This window comes from Xenopus laevis, chromosome 2L, assembly GCF_017654675.1.
Source record: "Xenopus laevis strain J_2021 chromosome 2L, Xenopus_laevis_v10.1, whole genome shotgun sequence".
Classification (NCBI taxonomy): domain Eukaryota; kingdom Metazoa; phylum Chordata; class Amphibia; order Anura; family Pipidae; genus Xenopus; species Xenopus laevis.
Window position 1 is genome coordinate 19,553,820 of NC_054373.1, and position 15,964 is coordinate 19,569,783.

Consider the following 15,964-nt stretch of genomic DNA (forward strand, 5'->3'; position numbering starts at 1 on the left):
TATGGATACTAGCATTAAAATATGCCAATTCGGGTCCTGGGTTATTGATTCAGAATTTGTCCAACTGAACAGACCTGGCTGGAGAGTCAGCTATTCTTCACAACCATGAACCCAATGTGCTGTATTAAGGAGTCAGAACCAGAGCCAGGCCAAGTAATATTTGTCAACAACCCCCACTGCCCACTGGATACCGCCCACCAATGTGATGGGCGAATAAATTCGCCCTGCACAAATTTGCGGAGAATTCCCTTGTTTCGCCGCCTACTAATAAATTAGCGAATCTCTCACAAAAATTTGCCGGTGAAAATTCAGCTGCGGCAATTTCAGATTTTCACGATATTTACGTGAAACCGTTCGAAATGCTCGATTTTTCTGTGAAAAGGTTTGAATTGCTTGATATTGCACGAAAACTTATGATTTTCACTAATTTTTTGTGAAAACGTCAGAATTTCTCAAATTTTTGTGAAAACGGCCAACTTTCAAGAATTTTTCGTGAACTTCCCGTTTTCCAAATTTTTCACCGTTTCGCGAATTTTGGGGGAAATTTGCTAATTTTTCGGTGAAGCGAAACGGGGGATATTCGCCCATCACTACCCACCAACTCACTGTCTATCTCAGAATTGTACCCACTCCCTACTCTGACCCTAGGAAGGTGCCTCTGCTGCCTACCAACCATTCCATTCGTGGTAAGAACATCAAATGGTGTAACTTTACTTCAACATCATGTATGAATAAGTCCAGGATTATATAGCAAACTTACAAATACACACATTTTTGGACAATATGATGAACTGATTTCATGAGGTTTATCTGCAGCAGTGAGATCACATTTCTACTTGGGGGCCTTATTTATCAAAGTCCAAATTTATCTGATTTTTTTTAATGAAAAGTCCAACCAAACTAGAATCCACGACTGGAGCTTATGTATTAGTAAAAAAACATGATCGGGGACAAACCCGAATAGAATTGAGCAAAATTGTACAATTTGTTGTTACAATTGAGTTGTTTTCTGTATCATGCGATTTTTTCTGCCTTTTTTACTGAAAAGACAGAATTTTTCGGATTTTTGCTCGAAAAGTCAGAAATAGACAGATTTTGGGGTTAATTCCAGCCCAGACCACAGAGAATTTCAAATATGATAGGGACCTCTCCTGTTGAATTATATACAACCTCTGTAGGTCTGAGATGCTGGATTTTCGGATTCTGACTTTTTCCATCCTCGGGGTATGATAAATTTCAAAATATTTGAGTTTTTTTTTCCACTAAAAATTTGGATTTTACAGTTTAAAAGCTTGAATTTGTATTGCCAATCAGACCCCCCACAGTGTCATATGATTTGCTTTATCTACACAAAGTGCTTCCATTTTGCATTTTCCTCTTAATAGAAAAAGTATAATCCCTTCAAAAAATGTGATGTTCGACATTTGACCATGCTCTCGAAAATAGGAGCAAGGAAAAATATCCATTTGTTACAATGAGATCATTAAATAAAAAAGTACATGGTCATGCACAACACAGACTTTCATAGTGATACAGGAACACAGAAAATGTATATATCAAGTCGTATAAAAATCAGAAGAAGATTTTGGGTCAACTTTTAACATTTGCAGAAACCAATAAATAATGCACTAAACACACTAATTCCCAAGAGGATATTTGAAATTGATACGTTCTGTCTATAAAATGATTTAGCATTTGGAAGAAGCTCATTGATTTCATTTGATGGACACTGGACAGCCATCTGTAATATACTGCAGAACAAATGTCCAGCATTGGTGATTGAATGTTACAGAGATGGATTCCAAACAAAGTAAGAGCTCCGGCTCTGATAGAGAAAAAAAAAATCACATAAGACAGTCAAGAGAAATTTATGTTCAGTAAGTAAAGAAGCAAAAACCATGAAGTACATTGAAAGAATGCTAAAACTTAAATGGGAGCATTTTAGAAACAGAGGTGCTATCACAGCAATTCATAAATGCAGCAGCTTATTATAAATGGGTTGTTCATCTTTTTTTCCATGAATCCACAAATAAAAAGTTGTGGTTTTCTAATTATTGTTTGTCATTGTAAGTGTAAAAACCACTAAGACAAAACTTTGGCAGGTAAAAGTTGTCGAGGTCCTATAGAAGTCAAAGGGAGCTGCACTGTTCTTTTTGGACTGCTCTAAATCAATTTGGACTTTTAGAGGTTTTCTGAGGTTTTTTTTTCACTAAGAATTCTTAGAAAAACTCGAATTTTTTGAGGTTTTCGAGGTATTTGGTATTTCTTAGCGCAGTGTTCTGCGTAATTTCCACTCATAATTTTTTCACTCAGATTTTTTAAAGCTTAAGGGGCATATTTATCAAGGGTCGAATTTCGAATTGAAAAAACGTTGAAATTAGAATTCAAAAAGACTAACCAAAGTTGAAGTTTTTTTTTGGTCAAATAGGTCCGTTTTCAATCAAATAGGTTCGTATTCAGCCAAATTAGAATCGTATGAATCGAAGGAATAGTGCATTCGATCAAAGTTTTTCCCAAAACCAATTGACTCCAAATTGGTTGTAGGGGGTCCCCCAATGGCTAAAACAGCAATTCAGCAGGTTTTAGATGGCGAATGGTCGAAGTTGAATTTTTAAAGAGACAGTATATGATAAATTGCGATATTCTGATTATTCCCTAGTCAAAGTACACAAAAAAATAGCTCAAAATTCATTCAAAAATTGACCTCGACCTTTGATAAATCTGCCCCTAAGAATTTGGTTGTGGATTCAAAATTCACTAAAACCATTAAAATGAGACTGTTGCTAAATAGGCCCCTTAGTATGATGTAGAGATTTGTATTTTGAGACAATTATATTTGTGTACTGTTTTATTTTGTACAGAAAAAAAAAAAAGAAATAATTTTTGTACATTTAAATTATTTGATTAAAACGGAGTCTGAAAGAGATAGCCATCTTGTAATTAGATGCTTTCTGGATAATGGGTTTCCAGATTATGGATCTCATACCTGTACACAAGTTTTGAGTATCTTGGACATTTATGCAAAGATTAAACTTCCAATTGTTCGAAAGAAAACGCATGTCAACCCTGACATCAAGATTTACAATTAAATTAATGTCTAAGCCACCCAGCCATAGAATACTGTCTATTTTATTATCCTTGTTCCCAATTCCTATCTTCAGCGCATCAGAAGTATTGGGAGAAGGGGCATTGCAGAGCTTCAGAAATGTGATGTAAAAGACTAATTAAACCATATGGTTTCTAGTGTGAAGTTTAATTGCAATATATTCTAGCACCTTGTGTATCATTATTATTAACACCAACGTCATAAAAGCTCCACTGTGACGGGCCGTAATTAGGTTGCCTGGCAAACTGCCTATGGGTTGGAAAAGACTGTTCCAAATCACCACACTTAATGGGTGTAATATACTGTACTCAGGATACGTGACTGGAGATTTCTAGTTATAAATATGCAATGATGTTTTAAATTCAAAATAGAGTGCATGTATAATAGGGGTTGCTTAGGCTCTCCATCAAGAGCTACTGTTTTTTTCTTTGGATAGAATCTTAGGTTTATTGAATTAATTCCTGATTTTCACAAAACTGCAAGACTTTAAGAAACCGAGTCCAGTTTTCATGTGACCCCAAAAAATGCCTGAGCAGCAAATACAGTACCTTTGGTATCACACCATAAAAAGTATTTAATACTGTATATTGACTTGTTAAAAAACCTTTTCTCCATGATACAGTATTTCAATTGACCAATTTAGTTGCCTTGTATTTCTGTTTTTCTCATTTATTTCAGATTTGCTAATATTTGTAAAATGTAAGGATAAGATAAGTTCATTATGACCATATACAGATCATGGAACTCTGGTCTGAATTCATCTTCTTCTTCTTTTAGGCACCATGCAAATTCACTGCACAATGGACTTGTTACATTTTGCTAAGTAGAAGAATGCTTGAAATGACAGAAATTTGCCAAGTTTCCCCCACCATTCTGGTCATACACTAAAGATCTGTCACTAAAATCACAACAAGCAGCCACAGTAGCCACAGCACTTTTAGGGGGTTATTTATAAGCTCCGAATATCAGAGCTTCGAATAATTTGTAGTTTTTGGAGCAAAAAACAAACATTTTTTTTATTAAAGTCCGATGGTCTAAAAACTCAGAATCCAAAACCCTGGAACTGATGTCCGTACCGATATCCGATGATTTTGGGGTCTTGGTGCAAAAAACTCAGAAAACTCTGATTCAAAGTTTCAGGGAGTTTTGCCCGACCCTATTGTAATGAAGTTACCAGGTGGTCTACTGGGCAGCAGCGGGGTCCAACGCCGCGTCCCTGGCATAGACGCCCGCTGCTGCACTGCTCCCTTCCTGGTTCCGGCTCTCCTTAGGGCGTGTGCGCCGCACAAGTTCATTTCTTCTACATTCTTCAATCCTGATTCTGGCCTGTCTGATGATTCTCTGCTTTTGCCGGCCGGGCCTGCCTGTTCCTGGTGGTGTTCTTCCTTCCAGTATCCTGGTGAGACAATCGTGCCCCTTTGATCATCCAGAACCGTTAGCTTTGCTCCTCTCTCTGTTAAGGCCTGGTGGCATTCAATTAGCCGAGGGCTCCTCCCTTCAGTTAAAGGCAGAAGTGAGAGCCGAGACCAGGGAGCTTATCTTGGGTTCTCGATATAGGGTGCCGAACGTGACACCTATTTTTTTTTCCTGAACTTTCTGAATTCTGAGCTGCTCTGTGTTGGATTTTAGAAATACTGAGATAAATTCGGACCTTAATAAATAACCCCCTAAGAGTCCTCTTTCCCTTCCATCAGACCCCTGTAATGGACCAGTACTGCTGATATCCCAAACAAGGGGTGGTTCACCTTTTCAATTAGCCTCCATTTTTTCTTTTTTTATAGTATTTGCATGTTTTGCCTTCTTCTTCTGACTCTTTCCAGATTTCAATTGGAGGTCACTTTCCCCAACCAAAAAACAAATGCTCTGTATTGCTATTGCTAATTTGTATTACTTATCTTTATATTCAGGCCCTCTCCTAATTATATTCTAGTACCCTATTCAAATCAATGCATGGCTGTTAGGGTAATTCAACAGATTGTTGACAATGCAAGCTGGAGAGCTACTGAATAAAAAACTAAATAACTCAAAAACCAGAAATAATAAAAAATGAAAATCAATTGCAAATTGTCTCAGAATATCACTCTCTACGTTATAGTAAAAGGTGGACAACCCATTTAAATGAATCAGCACATATTATACCCCAGTATTTCTTGTATTGGTCAGCACAGGCTCTCTAACAGGCTCTCTAACCCCAGTAGCATAGTCTAATAAATAAACAACCACATTTTTACCCTATAATATATCTACACAGCTTCTTTCCCTATGTACTACTGCGATGGATCAGCAATACATTTCTCCAACTAACATATTGGCACCCCTGAGTGAGATAGCCTTTCCCTGTCCATGATTTGGGGATTATTGTGGATAACAGGCTTTACAACTCTAGGAAGGATGAGTAAGTGTCTCCTTAGGCTCATAACATACTCTTCTATATAAAAATGGGGTTAGACATGATACATGAAAGCATCATTTAACTACTTCTAGATCCTTGCGATGACCTCACCTTAATGCAGTTTAACTGGAAGGATATAAATGGATATAAATGAACATAAAAGATACATATGTGTGTTGATATGCTCTGTTATATATTATTTATAGCCTCCAGTAGAATGTTTTTTAGATACAGATAAAATATTGCTAAACTCACCAGAGAAAGCAGAAGAAAATATTTTGCTTTCTTTTCCATTTTGGCTAATTGTATATTATAGGGATCACTGAAAAGTTACCTGAAAATGGACCTTCTGCTTGTAACCCAGCCAATTGTTTTGCTCATCTCTCGTTCTAGGAGGTACCGGTATGGAACCTGTTATCCACAATGCTTGGGGGTTTCAAGATCATGCCTTAATTCTTCTAGAAAATTATGTTTACATTAAATAAACCCAATAGGCTGGTTTTGCTTCCAATAAGGATTGATGATATCTTAGTTGGGATCAAGTACAAGCTACTGTTTTATTATTACAGAGAAAAAGGAAATAATTTTCTTTTAAAATTGAATTAACTGGATAAAATGGAGTCTATGGGAGATGGATTTTTTCCGTAATTCAGAGATTTTTGGATAATGGGTTTCTAGATAATAAATACCATACCTGTATCAGTATCTCTTCAGTCTTCTCATACGGGACACCAGTAGAAAATTATCCGTTGATCTATTTACTGTAGCTTCCCCATTCACTAATGTCCTTGTAGCTTGCACAAGGAATTTAGGGAAATGGACTGCTGGTTTACCATTGGCTTAGTGTTGGACCTAATGTGCAGTTTTTGGCCAGTGTCTGGAGCAGGGGTGCTTCGCCAATGAGGCGAGTTGAGGCTGTCGCCTCAGGCGGCAGCGCCCCACTAGGTACCAGGGGCAGCAAAAATGCTGCTCCTGGTACTTTAAGAGCGAATTTCCGGGGGAGGGGGGGCAGCAGCAACTGCTGCTGCCTCAGGCGGCGGAGGGGCCAGGGTCGCCCCTGGTCTGGAGATTCAAATAGGGAACCATTGTTTTGATGGAAAGGCTCTGTATTAGCATTTATGGGTGTCACAGTTGGTAGAGACCCTTCTAAGTTACTCCTAGGGTCTTTAGATTCAACAATTACCCTTGCAGAAAAGGAGGAAACATGAAAGGAGAGTCTTCTTTTTCTCATTATTACTGTAATATGCCCTTGTTCACTACCAGTAAGAAATAGTTTGTACATATATCAGCTCAGATATAGGTAGCACTGGCTACATTGCAAATGAAATAAGCATTAATTACTAGGGTTTTTGTAAAAAGATTTTGTTGTAGTATTGATCAGATGGACTGGGTTTTTTTTATAATGCAGTGATTGATTTTCAAGTTATATTGCAGGACTTTTGACAATTTCTCGAACTTGTGGTTAATCAAAAATGAGGAAGGGAAGGAAGTGTACAGTCATGGTTATTTAAGCTGAAACTCTAGCAATTACCAGAGCCTTACTGCCTTTTTATAGTAACTACTGTAAGGTATTAACCATCTTAAGCATTTTAGGAGCCAGTGTGGGATGCATAAGGCATGCTGTCTAAGCTTTAAATGCTATTAAAGCAGGTCCTGGAAGGCTAGATAAATAGGAGTGCAGAGGCAGATAGCGAGATTATAGGTTGTGCCGTCCATAAATGTAATTAAGCATAAGATGCACTGCTATTGGGGCTTATAATCTGTATGTGCTGATGATGGCCACTGAGCCATCACATATAAAGTGGATTATCTGTTCTCATACCAACTTTTACCTTCTCCATTTATTTAGCAAAAGTAAAGCTATATATTTCCAAAATCAATAAATGTATAAAATTCTAATTTATGTCTTATTTTTAACATCCCGTCATATTGTTATTGGCTGCTGCACTGGGCAATTTATAAAATAATTCCAGGTACTAAGCCATATGTGCAACAAAAATGTGAGAGATTATTGCCCCTTGTATAACTAGAATGGATTTGTCCATCTCATCCTACTATACCTGCTATCCCACAGTCTCACTCCCTTCCCAGAGACTATTATCCACTGTTACTATAGGCACTATCTCTCCCTACTATACCTGCTATCCCACAGTCACACTCCCTTCCCAGAGACTATTATCCACTGTTACTATAGGCACCATCTCTCCCTACTATACCTGCCATACCACAGTCACACTCCCTTCCCAGAGACTATTATCCACTGTTACTATAGGCACCATCTCTCCCTACTATACCTGCTATCCCACAGTCACACTCCCTTCCCAGAGACTATTATCCACTGTTACTATAGGCACCATCTCTCCCTACTATACCTGCTATCCCACAGTCACACTCCCTTCCCAGAGACTATTATCCACTGTTACTATAGGCACCATCTCTCCCAACTATACCTGCTATCCCACAGTCACACTCCCTTCCCAGAGACTATTATCCCACTGTTACTATAGGCACCATCTCTCCCTACTATACCTGCTATCCCACAGTCACACTCCCTTCCCAGAGACTATTATCCACTGTTACTATAGGCACCATCTCTCCCTACTATACCTGCCATACCACAGTCACACTCCCTTCCCAGAGACTATTATCCACTGTTACTATAGGCACCATCTCTCCCTACTATACCTGCTATCCCACAGTCACACTCCCTTCCCAGAGACTATTATCCACTGTTACTATAGGCACCATCTCTCCCTACTATACCTGCTATCCCACAGTCACACTCCCTTCCCAGAGACTATTATCCACTGTTACTATAGGCACCATCTCTCCCTACTATACCTGCTATCCCACAGTCACACTCCCTTCCCAGAGGGACACCATCTCTCCCTACTATACCTGCCATACCACAGCCACATTCCCTTCCCAGATACTTTTACCATAGGTACCAAATCTTCCTACTATACCTGCTATACCACAATCATAGTCCCTTCCCAGATTGTATTATCTCAATTTATAGTATAGATAATATCTAAAATAGCCTACAACTCCTGTTATCCTACAACAACAACCCCATCCCAAATGACCTTACTCCTACTGCTTTTCCAGGAGCTGCTTCAGCTTCTTTTATTCTGTTTTTGCCAACTGCTGGTTGATGGACCACCTGTATGTAGATGGCCCAGTTCTCTACCTGCAGTTGCTCTCCATTCAAAGAAATGTAACATTTATGTATACAGAAGATACTGGCACTGGGGTTGCTGGGAAACGCCAAACTGAGCATTCTATAGCATTCACCAGGTAAAGGAGTTGAAAAGTGGCTGCAAAAGAGAAAGGGCCATTGCTTCTCTCTTTATATGAAAATGTTAACATGCCAACATGTTCCAACTGTCTACCCTCCATCTACTTAACTACTGTCAGCTAAAGCCTTGTAGTAACAGTTAAACTATTAGCAATTTATTGCCTTTACAACAGTTTAGTTACAGAACTTCAAGTAAAAAAAAAAGAAAGAAAAGCATGGTTTTTACTGGAAAACAGCAGTACTAATATTGATATATATAACATTTCCCAAAAGAAGAAAGAAGCATTTTTATGAGCCATAATGCTATAATGATAATGCCTGATTAAATATCCCATCTTAATGAGTAATGTGGTTTCAGACAAGCCAGGAATGACTGATGTCACTGTGATTCACTCTCAGATGGCAGGCACCGTAAATACATTTAATTTAATTAGTTAATAATGTAAAAAGCTCTTCCATAAATAACAGTGCCAAATGAGCGGCCTCGTTGCAGCTACAGATACACATGGCTATTTGTATTCCTAAATTTATATTGATTCTGTCATTATTATTCTGTTCATTTATGTTAAGGGGCCTCCTAAAAATTGTACAGTACATTGGATTCTGCTTTGTTTTAAGGAATGCCAAGCTGGTACAGGCAATGAAAAAATAAGTGTATTTGCATATTGGAAAGATATTTCCAAGAGTACACCCAGAGTAAAATTAGACCATGCCCCATGTTACCAATTGTAAAGGAATTATGGATTATGGCAGCACTAGCGAGACTGAATCTGTAACAGAACCCACTTTAACCCCTAAGGAAAGGCAGGCAAAGAAAATAACCATGCAACCATATCCTAATCTTCCCATTGGGCAAAAACATAGGGAAAACGTATAAAAAATAAAAATGAAGGCGAGGGTGCCCTTTAAATAAAAATATAAATGATATCAAGTATTTTCATGAATGCTCAATCAGCTACTGATTTCGTGTTATGCATTTCCTGATGTCCACTGAATCTGACATGATTCAGCCGCATTTCATAGGGGAATTCATTTAATCTTATCAGCACATTTTGTGCCAAGTATTGTTAATACAGTAAGAGAAATGATCGTCCGCCACTAATAAGAAAAAAATGCTATTGCTTAGATGTTGCCAAATATCCCTGGCGGTACCTTTCCTTATTTCTTAAATTTGATATACGGTATGACACAGCCTTTATAGCCAAAACCTTAGTCATTGCAGATTTACTATTCATTCTAATATTTGGCCGGGCCCCAAATTTTTTTCTCTCTGTTGTATTTTAAAAGAAGACATGAACCTTCCATAGCAATATTGCTCCACTCAAATGTTGCTGGACTCACGGTATACTCCAGCCAAAGAATGCAGGGAACCGTAGTTCAGCAGGGAAGAACACCCCACCATCCCCCCACCACTCACACACACATCTCCAACTCACATCTCCCTCACCTACTCTTCACTGCTCCCCCAGTGCTGTTTTCCGATCAAAGGCACTGGAGACTGGGTGGACAGGAGATTCAAACAACTGTCAAAATTTCCCACCCAGTCCCCATTTCAGATGTGGCTAGCGGGAGGCATGCTGATCCTGAAATTTGCCCCCCTAGACCCAGGTCCCACAAATCCAGGCCTGTTAGTTAGATAGATAGATAGATGATAGATAGATAGATAGAAGCAACCCCTAAGAATTGCCACCATTTTTGAAAGTAACTAGAATGGTGAGGTTCCAGGACCAGAAGTATAAACTGTATAAGAAGGACTCATTGGTATTGGCCTAAGGAAGATATGGTGACAGTATAGACGTGTTTTGTGTAAGTGCTTTCTTGGCCCAGGTCGAGGTGGGGAAGGCTGTAGTGATGGGTGAATTCGCAAAATGGCGCCCGTTTTTTGACGCCGGCGCCCGTTTTTGACGCCGGCGTCCGTTTTTTTTTTACGCCTGCGAATTTTTTCGGGCAAATTTTCGCGGGTGTTTCACGAATTTATTCGATGGCAGCGAATCACGCAAATTCGCCGCGAATTCGCGCCTGTCGAATAAATTCGCCCATCACTAGTAGGCTGTAGTGATGGACTAATTTGCGCCGAATTCGCGAAACGGTGCCGGCGTCTCGTTTTTGATGCCAGTGTCCGTTTTTTTGGAAAATGCGCCGGCGTCCAAAAAAACAGATGCTGGCGTTCATTTTTTTTACGCCGGCGAATTTTCGCGGCCATTTGGCGAATTTATTCGCCGGCGGCAAATCACGCAAATTCGCCGCGAATTGCAGACTGCCGAATAAATTCGCCCATCACTACTAGGCTGTTCTTGGTTAGTCATAGATAACCCAGATTACTCTATAGCCCTTGCCTCAAATAGGAGATTGGTGTGTGGTGACCACAGAGGGGACTATGTACCAATTATGGTTTTGGGCCACTGGTAACCTATGGATATGCCAGAGAAGACAGGAGAATGAGTGCATTTTTGTAGTGCAGGATCCAACAGAGGAAGTAAGGGGAAAATAATTTCTTTTGGTGACTCGCCATGCACTGTATCTTGGCCATAAGGAGCATGTTCCAGAAGTCTGTAACATTAATAGTTCTATGTTTGGCTCATTGCTTCTTTCCACCGTAAAGACATACTTCTACAACTTGGCTTGCTGGCCATAGGAGAATAATTGGTATTCTCTCTTCTGTAAACTAACAGGATTAATACGGCTGAGAATTCCCTTGTATCTGTTATTCATTTTCACCCACCTAACATGGAATGCTGGGAAACTACAACAAGTGAAAATGTATGTCCCCCTGGAAAATTATAATGGAATATTAGATTACAAGATATATGTTTCATAGTACAGGTATGGGATCCTTTATCTGGAAACCCAATATCCAGAAAGCTCTGAATTACAGAAATATAATGTTTACATGATTTTCTAGTAGACTTAAGGTATGAAGACTCAAATTACGGAAAGATCGTTTTCCCGAAAATCCCAGGTCCCGAGCATTCTGGATAACAGGTCTCATACCTGTATTATTTAATGTTACAGCCATTATGAGCTCAATAGCTGATATCTTATTATGTAAAACTTCATTTACACTTTGGGAACCAAAAAAAAGCCTAGTTGCACAAAAGACCTTCTTGGTCCTGTTGCGATGGACCCCAGAGGTTATTGTGTATAAAACCAGAGAGGGAAGCAATGATTCAGGTTGATAAGATACCATATGCTGGGGGAGAAATCTGCCTTCTTCAAGTTGCTTGTATGTGATCTCATGAAATTTAATGTGTAACACTACATTAGTATAGAACTGAATACATCTGTGACTAATCACCTTGGAAGCAAGTTAATGGACTCTGCGTACGATCATTTACATAAGTGATAAACCCAGACTGTTTTACTAAGATGTTAAAAAATCCATGAAAAAGAAAGTGAAATGTAGAAATCAGCTTGTACATTGGGTCCTGGGGGCAAGCCTGTGGGTATGCCATTAGCATGCACTCTACAACTAGACCCCATCAAATACAATATTGCTGAATCTATGCAACATTTACAGATTTCCAGCCCTGGAGTGAATAAACCTTCTTTGACAACCCCCTAAATAAGCAAAGGAGGCTGAATTAACAAAGTATCTCTGAAGAACAGCACTATAATATAACAGGTGGATCAAAAAGTAGACAAATAATCCTTGTAGGGTTTAGCTGTGATGCTTTTTGATTGATACACATGAACTCAGGTGCATTCGGTGAATCTTGAAAGCAGCTGGAAAAATATGAAATAAAATAAAAAGTGGAGTGGGGGGAATAGAACCTGACAGAGAAAACACTTTTCTACAATGAAAGACTTCTTTTGTGTATGAAGTCAAAGGAGAACTAAAGCCTAAAATAAAAAGGCCTGGAAATGCTGCATTTTCTATAAATAACTTACAGAACTGGCCCAGAGGTTCAGCAGCCCTATAACAGTAATGATGCAGGCCTCCAAAGTTGTTTAGATCTTGTTAGGCCATTTTCTGAGTGTCAGTGGCACTGCACATGCTCAGTGTGCTCTGGGCAGCTGTTGAGAAGCTAAGTTTAGGGTTGGTGGAAAATCATCAAGCAGAATATGAGGCCCATCTGTCAGAGCAGCTGATGCTTCTGGGTTTATTTAATTCTGATTAAACACTGAATAAATGCAGAGAGAGAGAGAAAGAGAGAGAGAGAGAGAGAGAGAGTTGTCCAAAACTTCACGTTGGCTGAATATGCTCACACAAATGTAATGCTTTAGTTTTGCACAATACTCCCGGAGTTGCTGGCCTTTGTGAATGCTGTATGAAGTTTTAACGTGCAGTTGAAGTGGTGGTGTGTAGTGATCGGTAGTGATGGGGGAATTTGCGCCGTTTCGTTTCGATATTCGCAAATTTCGCGCGATATTCGCGAAACGCCGAAAAATTTGCGAAACGTCGCCCGTTTTTTGACGCCGGCGACGTTTTTAACGCCGGTGCCCGTTTTAGACGCCGGAATCCGTTTTTTCGGAAAAAAATTTTTTGACGCCGGTGAATTTTTGACGCAAATTTTCGCGGGCGTTTCGCGAATTTATTCGCTGGCCGCGAATCGCGCAAATTCACCGCTAATTCGCGCCTGGCGAATAAATTTGCACATCACTAGTGATGGGCAAATTTCTCCTGTTTTGCAAAATTCATGAATTCTGATACTGGCTACAAGGGCCCAACTATCGGATCGGAATGGAGACCAAATTGGCGGTCGGATCGGGGTAACACATCAACGAATAGATGCAACCTTGATCCGACTGAATTTTTTACCCTGCCCGATCAACATCTGCCCGACTTTCGCTGCGAACTTGGTCTGTCGGCACTTCATTTCTTCAACTCCAGGAAACTCACTTGAGCTGTGCTCACAGACTGCCTTCCTGAGACCCACATTGGCAGCATGCATTGCTGTTATTGTCTTTCCTCCCACGTCCCCCACCATTTGGCACAGTTAGGAAAGTTGCTTTGTGCCGCAGAACCACATTTGCTGGATTACATCAGTCTCCTGAAATGGAAATCTTGGAGGGAATATAAACTAATATTGGACTGCAAATATTGCATACAATTCTGCCTAGTGAGTTTTTCATACTGTAAGTCTACTTTTGTGCTTTTGGAGAGCATGTAACTGAAGAGGGTACACTGGTAGCCAACTTCATATCCTAAGTCATTAAGTAGAAGCCCAGCTTGCTGCAAATTTGTAGTAAGTACATTATTGGAGTTAAAGTGGGTGATCAGAGTGGCCAGAAATTGCTGTAGTAGTTGCTACAGTTCCTCTCATTTCCTCACCCCCAGGGTATCCCATGAATATGCATTGGAAAGACTGATTGTGATCTGATAGGGTAGGATGGGGCACCAGAACTGCTCAAATTCCCTACACCAAGGTGACACACATGCCCAAGTTGAAATAATTGCATGACCAACTATTTGTAGGTAAATACATCGAGCTCTGTATATACAGACTATAAAAGAGATAAGAGATAGACTTGAGTGTTGATAATATTGTAGGTCACATCTGTGGCCCAATTAATGTACAGGGCAAATCCCTCCGTTATTGGTAATGTAGGGATGTGTAGGATAGCCATCCCCAGTATTATTTAGCAGGCAGTTTCCCTAGTGTTATAGACATTTAACTGTGTCCTAAAATACAGTTGGGAGGGGTAACTGTTTCCTATTCCTGCTTTAAACTATGCCCCTTGCTGTTTCCTCACAGTGACCAGCAGATGGCACTGTGCTAGAGTATAAAAGACTCTGAAGCCATGCTTTCAGTGTCCATCTTGTGCTGGCTCTTGCCTGAGCAGGAGGCAGAGCTCGAGTGGAACCTAGACATGTCAGGTCTAGTAATAGGCTACTCACCTTTATAGGTCACTCCAGGAGTGACAGACAGTCAGGATATTTAGCTGAGCAGTTTGAGGGTCCTACGAGGGTTGTAGCTTGTAGTGGGATTAAGATCCCAGGGTACTAATTGCCCAGAAGTAGGGACTAAGGGGCAAATTCACTATGCGCCGAAGCGCCTAACACTAGCGTCAATTCGCTAGCGTTGGGCATTTTCGTTACTTCGCGAATTCACTACCGGGCGCTGGCGTAACTTCGCTAGTGTAACTTAGCACCCTTACGCCTGGCGAATTTGCGCAACGGACGTAACTACGCAACTTCGCTAACACGCGCATTGTTCTGAACGCTACCTTTTACGCTAGACTTCCTTCGCCACCTCAGACCAGGCGAAGCGCAATAGAGTAGATAGGGATTTCTTCAAAAAAAGTTAAAAAATTTTCTAAGTCCCAAAAAACGCTGGCGTTTTTTCTATATTATGGGTAATAGGATGAAAAAGATCTAAAAAATTTTTGGGGCTCCCCTCCTTCCCCCCTACATTTCCTAACTCATGGCAACTTAACTATACAGTGGGCACATGTGTAGGGCAAATTTTTTTTTTTTGATGTTTTGAAGGTTTCCCAGGCATTTGTAGTGCTGCTACATAGTCCTCCATTGAAATTTGATTTTGGCGCTGTATGCAAATTAACCATCGCTAGCGTAACTTCGCTTCGCTTAGCGAATCAACACTAGCGCAACTTCGCAACCTTACGCTACCCCTGAGCGCAACTTTGGATTTTAGTGAATTTGCGGAGCACTGGCGAAACTACGCCTGGTGAAGTGCGGCGAAGTTACGCCTGGCGCAACTACGAATCTTAGTGTATGTCCCACTTGGGGTACAGACCTAGGGTAGAGTATTCCCCTCTGGTTCCACTTTGGGAAAAGGCTGAAAGCTGGGTGTACCTCCTCCAAGCTGCATGTATTGTTCCTATCTCTGAGGAGAATCATACTGACCAAAGGTGCTGTGAGTACTGCCTATTCAATGTATTGTATGATCCTGCAATGTTCTCTTTATGTACACTCCACTGAGGATTGTATATTGTGCTCAATAAATTTGATCTATGGTTAAGTTATAAGAACCACTGGCACCCAATTATTTGCACCCTGAATACAGTTACAGTTGCACTACACCCTGCTTCTATATCGCTGCGAAGGCTCACTCCCTAAGGTTTTAAGGTCTCATTCGGAGCATATGTACTGGGAGTGAATCTTATAGTAGAGTAAGGTGCACTCAATTTACTATAGCGCTACAGTAATATCAAGGAACAAACTGTAACACTCGGCGAAATGATGAAAATGTCACCAACATTTTTG

At 40.1% G+C, this 15,964-nt stretch overlaps 1 protein-coding gene across 1 annotated transcript in view; it reads right to left on the reverse strand.

Annotated features, from left to right (window-relative positions):
- Positions 1-15,964, reverse strand: part of chodl.L (chondrolectin L homeolog) — a 48,140-nt gene that overhangs the window by 15,059 nt on the left and 17,117 nt on the right. The gene's annotated exons all lie outside the window — the stretch shown is intronic.